This window comes from Setaria viridis, chromosome 5 (assembly GCF_005286985.2).
Source record: "Setaria viridis chromosome 5, Setaria_viridis_v4.0, whole genome shotgun sequence".
NCBI classification, from domain to species: Eukaryota; Viridiplantae; Streptophyta; class Magnoliopsida; order Poales; family Poaceae; genus Setaria; species Setaria viridis.
This window is the reverse complement of record NC_048267.2, coordinates 41,881,987-41,892,783: the sequence shown is the minus strand read 5'-3', so window position 1 is coordinate 41,892,783 and position 10,797 is coordinate 41,881,987. Positions and strand designations below refer to the sequence as shown.

Genomic DNA, 10,797 nt, shown 5'->3' with positions numbered 1-10,797 from the left:
GCACAGAGGTAGAGTCTGTAAGCATGCTAAGGATGCATAAAGCTCTAATTGGTAAACCTATTTAGGGAGATGCACCTTCTAGAGGATAGCATACACACTAGTGTTGAGGAGCAGGTAGCCATGTTTCTTCACATTGTGGGACACAACCAAAGATTTCGGGTGGTTCATCACACCTTTAGGAGGTCCATTGAGACTATCAGTAGGTAATTTGCGTAGGTGATTTATGTTGTTGGGGAGTTGAGGGGTGAGATGATAAGAGCCCCTGATGGTGCCACACTTCCTAAAATCCTTGGGAACCTGAGATGGAACCCATACTTCAAGGTACTTGGGATTGTTTGTAGTGTCCATAACTTCTTGTTCTTTACTACCTTCATGGTACACTGATGCTTGCATCTGCACTATCTTAGGATTGCATTGGAGCTATTGATTGAAGCCACATTTTGTCTAGAGTTCCATTTAAGATGCAGGCTGCATTTAGAGGCCGTAAGCAAAGCCCAACACAAAATGTGCTAGTTGCTGTCGATTTCGACATGAGGTTCACCTATATCCTTGCTGGGTGGGAAGGATCAGCTCATGATGCGCTGATCCTAGATGATGCGTTAGAGAGAGATGATGGGTTGAGGGTCCCCCAAGGTACACTGCAAGCCCACATTGTTATTTTGTTTGGTACGCTGTGGTGGAAGATCAGTCCTAATTGCATTCATGTGTAGGAAAATTTTACCTCGCCGATGCTGGCTACACACTGCGGCTTGGCTTCTTACCACCATATAGAGTTGTTAGGTACCACATGTCAGAATTTGAGGGTAGGAGAACTCCAAGCAATGCTAAGGAACTGTTCAACCTTAGGCACTCATCCGTCCGCACCACAGTTGAAGGGCTTTTGGGGCACTTAAGTGTGGGTTTCGCATGTTAGATAATAAGATGTATCATCCATATCCCTCCCAAGTTAAAGTTGTAATTGCTTGTTGCATTCTGCATAACTGGATTTTAGGTTTTGGGGTAGATGAAGTTGTCCCAGGGGAGGATTTCTCATCACCTCCTACACAGTCACAGCCTGTAGCCACACATGCTACAATGTGGTAGGAAGCACGTGCCTAGGGTGTTCAGAGGGATGAGTGGGCTTTGGCTATGTGGCAGAACAAGGGGTCCTCTAGGGTTTAGTTTCTTTCTGTGCTGTATTAGAACTGTAAGGAACCATGGTGTGGCATTGATGTGGTGAATGCGGCAACTAGCTGAGACAACTACTGTACCGAATAATTTTGTTGTCATCCTGCTTTTGATGTTTTTATTTGCCTGTTTTTCCTTAACAATTGCTTTTGATGTGATTTGCTGTTTTACTCAACATCTATTGTTTGTTTACATCCTCCTATTTATCTATTTTGTTGTTTCCTTGAGAAATTAAGGGCTGCAATGACCTAACCTATCATGTGTTCTGTAATTAATGGTTGCAATTGCCATCTATGCTATTGGTTACCTAGGCTAATGGCTGAGGAGGTTGTGTTCTTTGGTTCCACTGCTGTTGGGTTTGCTTGTGCTAGTTAGCTACTTACTGGTCAGGTTGCTGTTGGTGGTGCCTCTAGCCTGGGTCAGGGCGGTGGTGGTGCTAGTGTGGGTGATGCTATTGCTGCTGTGGGTGGTGTTGGTGCTCTTGGTGCTATTGCTCAGGCCCTAGGTTGTGCTGGTGGTTGCGGTGGTGCTAGTGGTCTTGGATAGGGGGCGGTGCTGGTGGTGGTGCTCCGCGTCCTCCTATGAGGTGGACCAGTGCTACTTCTGGGTTTGTGTTACGTCGCATGTGTGAGCTGATTGGGATTGGTGTGAGACATTAGAAGGGTTTCAAGGAGGTGCATGTGAACAAGGTGGCCAAGGCCCTACTGTAACAACTCTGCCTTAATTAGGTGTAATTAAACATAAACAAGTCAGTAGTCACTAAGCAAAAGAGGTGAAATGTCCATTTTGACCCTAAAAACCTCCTTTTGGAGTTAAATATAAAACTTGAGATTTTATATGCAAACTTAAAGTTTTGCCCAAATAAGAGTTGTAAAACTTCTTATTTCAAACAACTTTTGTTAAAGACACTTTGGCTAATTCGGAGTGGGAGAAGGTCAAAAACAAGAATCAAAACAGGAATACTATAGGACCCTACAAACAACCTAAGTCCTGGAATTCAAGTTTTTCTTCGACTTTGTAACTTGTTATCTCACAAATTCATACCTAACCTCAAGTCAGACCTTTAGTAAAAGTTGTAGTCCCTTGGGTGTGTTCTAACTCTGTTACACTGACCCAGGCCTAAATCGTAACCGAACCTGCTCAAGATCTTGATCAAAGTCGGGTAAAATAGTTAACTCAGCCCTCTGGGCGTTCCAGCTCTAAGTCTGGAAACCGTCCAGAGTGCGCCTCTTGGTGAGGGTGTTCCTCCAAATTTTTGAACTAAACTCGAGAAAAGCCTTAATAGAAGTTGAAGTCCTAAGACCGAAGAGCAACTCCTTCAATAACACCTTGGTCTTTTTCAAACCAAAAACTGCCCTAAAGTCGAGTCAAAGACAACCAAACTCCTGAGATTTCATCAACTCGGCTGAAATGCCTAAAGTCCGAAAACTCTAGTTTTTAGCAAACTTTGGCTCAAGTTCTCTCCAAATCATTTCAAAATCTAAGCAAAAAATTTTAATAAATTTGAACTACAACCGCAGTACTACAAGTTTGTTTAAGGGTCTTTTGAACATTTAGTTTGAAAATCGTGAGTGGAGGGTCCCCAAAGCTGATCGGGTTTTCTGCCCGATGTTGCCTCGACGCTAGCGCGTCCGGGCATGTTCGCCCGCGCGTCGCCCGCCACATGGCCGCCGTCCACCGGCGAGCTCGCTGTCGCCCTACCTGCACCCACGACAAGACGGGGTGAGTGCTGTGCTGGCCAATCGCCGCCGAGGCTGTCCCCCTCCCCCTGTGCACGAGCCGTTCCGCCCAACCGGCGCCCGCGCCTTCCTCCCCCTCGCACGCCACGCCACCGCCGGGCACCGGCCGTGCCGCCGCCCCCAATCCGGCGCTTGAAGCGACCAGACGCATGCTCGACCTCGCCAATCCTTCCACCCAGCAAAACTGCGCTTGCCTGACGCTATCTTCTTTGCCCAATGCCTGGAGGATCCTATCCCCGGAACTCCGCTTCTCCGGCCAATAGAGGCGCCGACCAATCGCCGCCGCGACAGAGCATTTCCTTTGCCCTCGATCTTATCCTGTCGCCCGCTCGAGCTCGTTTCCTTCCTCCCAACAATTTCGCGCATCTATAAAAAGGCACCGAAGCCTCTTACCAGAGTTCCCTTCGCCACCACCGCCTTTGCGGCACTAGCTGCTCTGTTTTTCTCCACCGCACTCACCGTCGCACTTGGAGCTGCCACTCCAGCCAGCCCCGCGCAGCGACTCCTTCACCATCAGCTTCGCCTTGATCGCCTAGAGCTCGCCAACCTGCTCATAGAGCCTCTGAAACCCCTGTCTCGCCGGATCGCCACTGCTAGTTTTCACGATGCCGACCCGAGTCGCCGTTGTTCCTTGTTCCACCCCGGCTTGTTTCTTCCCGACCCCGAGACCTCGTCAGTAGGATTGGAGGTGAGCTGCCGACCCCTTTCCAGCTCTTCCTAACCCTGAATCGTCCGTGAAAGCGATCGGACCTTGTCCACCTCGCCCGAGTGCTGTCCGCCTCGCCCGTGGGCTCGGTTGTGTCTTTTCTTTTGACCGAGGGTATCCGTGTTAAATTCTGGGGACTTCTCTGTATTAAATTTAAGGATCCCGGTACAGTTTTTCCTTAAGTCTAAGGGTCAGATCGTAAGTTTCCCCAATCCGACTCTTTTAACTCATTTTAAATCGACAGAAACTTGGAAATTAGATCTTAAATCAAGGAAAAATCAGAAAAATACCAAATCAGTTTTGTTGGAATCCTTGTTCTGTCTAGTTTCTTACAAAAATAAGTTTGCTCATGTTACTATTGTCAATAATATCTTATGGTTTTATTCCTTGTTTAGGCCTTTTAAATCATAGTTAATAGAAGATAAATAGAAACACAAATCCTAATAAGCTAAATAAGAAATTTTGGGAAGAGGTACGTAAAAACTTTCAGAAGTAAATAACTCTCCTAATGCACTTGAACCACCCCAAACACAACCTCCCTCTCTCTTTGTGCAATAATCTAAATGTGCACAGTCACCATCAAAGTCAACTGCAAGTTTAAACCCGACCTCACCTTCCTTGCAAAGTTAAGAGAAGTTAAAAACCTTGTTTAGGTGGATGTGGCCTATAGGCAACTTCCTTTCTACCGTAATCCATGCCGAGCATCGTTCGTGTTCGCGCCTGGTTGAAAATAAACTCCTGCATATGCATGTCGTGTAGAAGCTAATCTCGCCGACGGAACCTACGAGCTCCACCCTGCACCGGAGGAAGAACCCGCCGCGGAGCTTCATCACTTGGAAGGCGAGTCCAAGCTAGATCAAGACCTCAAAGAACCGCTAACCCTTACTGAAGGCAAGCCTCGAAGCATAACCCGGTTTTGCTGAACTTGTGCATGCCTTCTGTTGTTAATATTTGTGCATTTACGTTTACAAGAGTTGTTTGGAATCCCTAGTTGCATGATCTTAGGTTCCTTTGTTCTGAATACTAGTATGACAGGATCTCGAGTAGCTGCTTTTCCTAAATAGGATTCGGTAAAAGTCGAGTGATTTCCTGTCACTCGTGAGTTATAGAAGTTGAGTGCTTTACTTACGTTGCAACTATTAAGGGCGATGGATGGGGCCGGGCTTATGTTTGGTTCTTGGTGGTTTGCCCCGTCTGTCTACATAAAAATGGACTAAGGTTGAAACGTGTCGGCATTCGTGATCAAGTGTTTGAAAGTACTAATCTCATACCTAGTATGGGATAGGGAAGCCTAGTACCTGATTGAACTGGGGCGTGGCATACCCTCCAGTTGTCCTTGGAACGTCGTTCCCATGGTGCATCAGTGGGTGCAAGTGCGGTCATAGTACAACAGAGGCCGGGATTATGGAGCATTGCATGCCAAAGGAAATTAGCTCTGACACATGCCTAAGGGATCGACGGGGACGGCTGACAAGTGAAGTAAACCTTCGTGGTGCGTAGATGTCGTGAGATTAGGTTTGCCATGCATGGTTAATAAATTCAAATTGATTCGTTTGCCTCTCATAGTTTGGGACTGCTTGATCGCTATTCTGCACTGAGTAAAGATGGAACATGATGATGATATTAATCTGGATGTTTGTTCTCTAATTGCTTGGGAAACTATGATTGTTTAGTGTAAGTTGCTAATCTAGACTGGTTAATGAACATAGAACTCGAGCTAAAATATTGAAAGTAAGGATAGGATATAGGTGCTTTTGGCAAAACAAACCCAAAGCGAAAAGGGTCTTGCATGTTTAGAAGTTGGTGACAGTATTTTATCACCGGATGGGTCAGTCTTGCTGAGTATTAGTTGCTCAGCCTTGTTGTGGCTTAACTTTTCAGGTGATGTCAATAATATGGCTGCTGGCACCACTTGGCCAACCCAGCTCCCTTCGGGCTGGACAGTCGAGTAGGATCCCTCCTCGGACGATGAGGGCAAGGATTATTGATGACATGATCGGCTTCATCATGATATCGTGTATCGACGTTTAGCTTCCGCTTGTTTTACTTCGTCTGGTTGAACCTTGCAAACTTGTTTGAATTTTGAAAACTCTGATATATTAAATGTTGAACTATGTTAATGTGATGGGAATGTTGTAACCTCTGTGCTACTCACCTTCGCGTGAGCAATGCTTCTCGATCCTGTGTAAGTGGTTTATCGGATGAAATCCGACGGTCGACCAAGTTGACTTGCTTAAAGTGCATGATCGCGTGTCAGGCGACTTAAGTGCATTTTGGTCAAGTTAATTTGGGCGGTTCCGCCACACCTACAGGAGTAGACTGGGGAGCATGTCACCGCCACTCTAGTGTACAACCACCTGCATAAGTGGCGGCAGAGGTGGGGCAGGGTGTGCAAGCTCAGGGACCTCAGTGGTGCTCTCTGGGATGGTGACACATGCAACATCACTCTTGAGTAGGAGCACTACCTTGGCCATTGCAAGGTGAGGGCTTTGATCATGCTATATGTTTTTTTTTCAATACTTGTCAATTTTTTTTCTTTTTTTAAGTACTGACAGTAGTTGTTTTTTGCTGTCTGTTTTGCAGGATCACCCTAAAGACGTTGAGCTGGTGAACAAACCCATTGAGCACTACGCGCAGATGGAGGTCATCTTTGGAGGAGGCATGGCAACAGGCCATTAGGCCATGGGTTCTGGAGAGGCCCTAGGTGTGTTCTCTAGGTTTGGGGGGACAACGGAGAAGAAGGTGGACAAGCAGCAATTGGTTGACCTGACTTTGACTGAGCAGCAGGTGGATCAGAAGACGATCGTGAAGCCTGCTGCCTCTAGTGAGGGTTCTAAGGCCCCTGCATGCTGCGCTAGGAGCAAGAGGAAGAGGGCTGCCATGTCCGAGGAGGAGGTACTTGTCCTCACCAACATGACAGTTGCTGTGAACAATGTGGCAGCAACACTGAGGGAGACTGGGCCTGAGCAGGTGCACCCTGACCTCTACAATGCTATGATGCTGACCCCTGACTTCTCTGAGGAGGCCCTGATCGTTGCTTTTAGCCACATCCTGGACAACAAGTCACAGGGCAATGCATTTGTCAAGATGGACGACAGCCACCGCACCCTTTGGCTCGGGACCTGGCTGGGCAAGCACTACTACTAGTTATGTGGTAGCTGCTGCTGCCTTCTAGCTCAGGGAAAACAGTTGAGCAAGTCTCCATCCCTGACCACTCCCTTCTTTTGCATAGATCTCTATATACATAGGTCTGACCTAGTAGGGTGTAGCCTCACTTGCACCTGGCCTTTTGTGGTGGTTTTTGGATTCACATGGGGGTGGCTAATTACTAATTATGTTTCATGGCAGCATGGCAAGGTTAAGAACTTTGGTACTAACTATTTGCTAAGGAACTGCATGGTAAGTATTGTAATATGATGGATCTAGTACTGATATATACTTGTGATGCTTGTGATGTGATGCCATGTATGCCTGTTTACATTACATTCCTGTTAGTTTTACTTAAGTATTTTGCCATGTGGACATGTTCATGTTCTACTTTGCTGCAATTTTATTGGTTTGCATTTTGCTGCTATTGTTTACCTATCTTAGTTGCCTTATTGACATGTTCCTCCCGTTCTTTAGGTTGCTATTTGACTTGGTAACATGTGCTATTTATTTTGCTATATACCTTGTTACCATGTTATTGTTGTTCATCTTTTGGGTATTTAACTTGTTACCATTTGCATGCTCTTCTTTACCTATTGGTTTCCATTCTGCTACTGTTGTTTACCTATTTTAGTTGCCTTGTTGACATATTCCTCCTATTCTTTAGGTTGCTATTTGAATTGGTGACATATGCTCTTTATTTTGCTATATACCTTGTTACCATGTTGTTGTTGTTCATGTTTTGGGTATTTCACTTGTTCCTATTTACATGCAGTTCTTTATCTACATGACTTGTTACCTTGTTGGTTTTGTTGGTTTCCTATTTTTTGGCTTGTGATGATTACCCTTGGGTAGGACAATGATAAAGTGGCTCCTATGTTGTGGTTCTTATACATGTTGTTCTTTATTTAGTGTCTTTTCAGCTTTATTACCTCTGTTCTACTCTTCGTTTCTGCTCTTCTGCTGCCACTTTTGAGTCCACCTATCTGTATGGCAGTTGGAGATTTCACTTCTAATCTGAGGCCCAACATACATTTTTTCATGCTTGTGATGCATTTGTACTGAGGCATTCATGTTGGGTGCTGTGAATTTATGTTTGCATATTTGGGGATGATGAGCTTAGGGGATGCTCAGACCCATCACATTCCTCTTATGACCTTTTGGTTTTTCTAATCCAAATGCAATTCTTACAATTCAAGTGTTTGAGGCACGATGAGAGAAAGGTGACATATCTGATGTCCATGTGGTGAGGCCTCTGTTTTGGTTCTCTTCTAATTTCCATGTATCAATTGTGTATGCAGATGATGAAAGGGTTGCGACTTTGAGCTTAGGTTGTATTCCCCAAGCTCGATGTGGACCTTGGTTAAGTTGCTGTATGGTGACTTGGTGAACTTCCACTCAAGCTTAGCGAGTATTGACCTAGCAGATGGACAGAAGCAACCCTCTCTGACACCTTATGTGATTTCGGGTGGCGATGATGTAAAGGTGGTAGCATGCATGCCTTAAGATACTGCTTACATACTGAAGCAAACAAGGCATACCTTGCCTTGGTTGCCTCACTATTAGGTAGCTCCTTCGCGCATGCATCTGCACTTGAACTGAGCCTTAATAAGAACCTACTTGATCTCTTATGCTGCTGCCTTCTTGATTTCCTTTACAGTAGTGTTGTTTCTGTGGATGGCGATGATGACACACCGGCTACCAAACACACCATTTTGGACCATAGCAGGTGTTAGCTCCTAGTGATGCGGTTAGGGTTTCCTCTGACTGCCTCACCAGGAGGCAACTCCTACCTCTGTTCTATTTGTTAGGCAAGTATTACACTTAATCTGAGCCATGCATCATTTATTTGCTGATGATGACTGATCAAATGTGTTGTGTCTAAGGTTTTTTTGTTCACTTTTATCTGATTTTCCTAACTTGAGTTTGTTTATGTTGCCCATGTTGATGTTTTTACTTGGTGGCAATGAGGCTTGGAGATGTTGCCCGTTGCTAAGGCACAAGGGAACCTTCTCAAGATTCCCCTACTTATTCGTATCATGAGCCATTTTTAGGTGATGATGACTTGATTTCATACAATTCTGATAAATTGGTTGCCATTTTTTTCTCGATCCTGACCCATTATATGTTCACATTGTATATTAATGGTTTGGTGGACATTCTTTGATTTCAAATTTGGTGTCATTGTGGTTCTTCGTGCTCTCTTTATCCATGTTGGCATTTGCAAGTTCTTATTGTCCTTTGCGTCATGTTCCTGCTGCGTTTTACTTCAACTTTCATGCAAGCAAGACCCTAATTATATTAACTAGGTTGCTAATTACCTTGTGAACTTGATGTAATTTTGTTCCTCTGTAAATTTGGATCACAATTGTAGCGTTGACCTCCCTAATTACTTCTATTTTTATTCAATTTAATTGTTCTTCTTGTGATCTGTGCATTTCTGGGCGCCTGACAATGGGGGTAACCTTTACCAGTGCTAACGCGTGGTGAGGGCAACTCCCCCTGTCCAGGCTACCAAACGCCATCTTTAGATGGCAGTTTGGATTAGTTATGGAGGCCCACTTATAGCCCATCCTAACAAACACCCTCCCAGCCCAGCTAGCACCATAAGGTGCAGATTTGCCAATCAACATCTCTATGTCCCATGGACCTGATCGATCTGGCTCGGACCTGGCTCATAGGCCCGGCTGAAGCAGCCCAGGCTACCAAACGCACCATAAACTTTTCTGCGCCTGATGCCTTTCAAGAAGAGCGAAGAACAATTCCAGTTCTATTGGCGCAGTTGTTTCGTACGTGTAGCCTCCGTCAGCGATTTATCATCCCTGCTATGGCCTCTCTACGCGCTCGCGGGCCGTATGTATGGCCCGTATCCCGCCGTATGTTCAGCGGGGCCGGACTTTATTCATGAAAGCACCCAGACCCACTACGCCCACTTGGCCTGGGACCACGGTCAAGTCGGCTCAGTGGTAGGCCCACGAGTTAGCCTAGGTGGGCCTGTCACCTCGAGCCCATCACACACAGGGCACGTGGGGTAGCGGCGGTGTGGAATTGGAAAAAGTGAAAGCAGTCTCTCGAAAAAGAAAAGAAAAACTCTAAAAAAATGAAGCGACGACGTCAGTGCTCATGGAATCGCGGGGCTGAGGGCTGAGGATCTCCAGTGGCTGCGTCCTTTTGTGGCCCAAAATTGACTGTACTAGGACTGCACCGTAGTAGATCGTAGATGACGGCTCCGACGCCGCCAGTTTGGTCTACTTGGCTGTTGAAAATGCTTACTCCCTCCGTCCCAGTTCAAGTGACATTGTGTGGCAGAACCACCTCGGATTATCTTGACTAAAGCCTGGTTAAGTCGCCTGACAAGCGACACCCATGCCTTAATCAAGTTAACTCGATGTGTCGTCGGATTTCATCCGATTTAACCACTTAATAGGATCGAGTTAGCATAGCTCACACGAAGGTGAGTGGTACCAGAGAATACAACAGGTCCACAATTTGATTAATGAGTTGTTACACACTGGTTAAAATCAGAGTTTTACAAGTTCTGAAGAAACAACAGAAAGTAAACACAAAGCGGAAGCTACTCGTCGGGGTCGGATGTCCCTGGGGAGGCCAGCCAGGACATCAATGATCCCATTCCCCGTCGTCCGAGGAAGGATCCCACTCAACCGTCCAACCCGGAGGGAGCTGGGGCGGCCAAGTGCCAGCAGCAAGCTCTGAAGCTGCAACTTCACCTGAAAAGAGAAGCCACAAACAAGGCTGAGCTTCTAAGCTCAACAAGACTTAACCGACCGGTGGAAAAACTACTCCACCACGTCTAGACATGCAAGGCTCTTTGGCTGAGGGGTTTTGTTTGCCAAAAGCGACTATGTTGGGTCCTTATTTTCAAGTTTTAGCTCAGATTCTAGTTCATTAACTAGTCTATGTTGGCAACTTACTCTAAGCAAGCATAGATCCAACTTTATGTATATAAGCTCAACATTAAGACCATGTCATCATCAGACTCTTTCATTACTCAGTGTAGCATAGCGATCAAGCAGTCTC

General features: G+C 45.8%; 1 pseudogene; it reads left to right on the top strand.

Annotated features, from left to right (window-relative positions):
• Positions 1-530: 530 nt before the first annotated feature.
• LOC117856550 (uncharacterized) lies at positions 531-6,759 on the top strand (annotated as a pseudogene).
• The last annotated feature ends 4,038 nt before the right edge of the window (positions 6,760-10,797 follow it).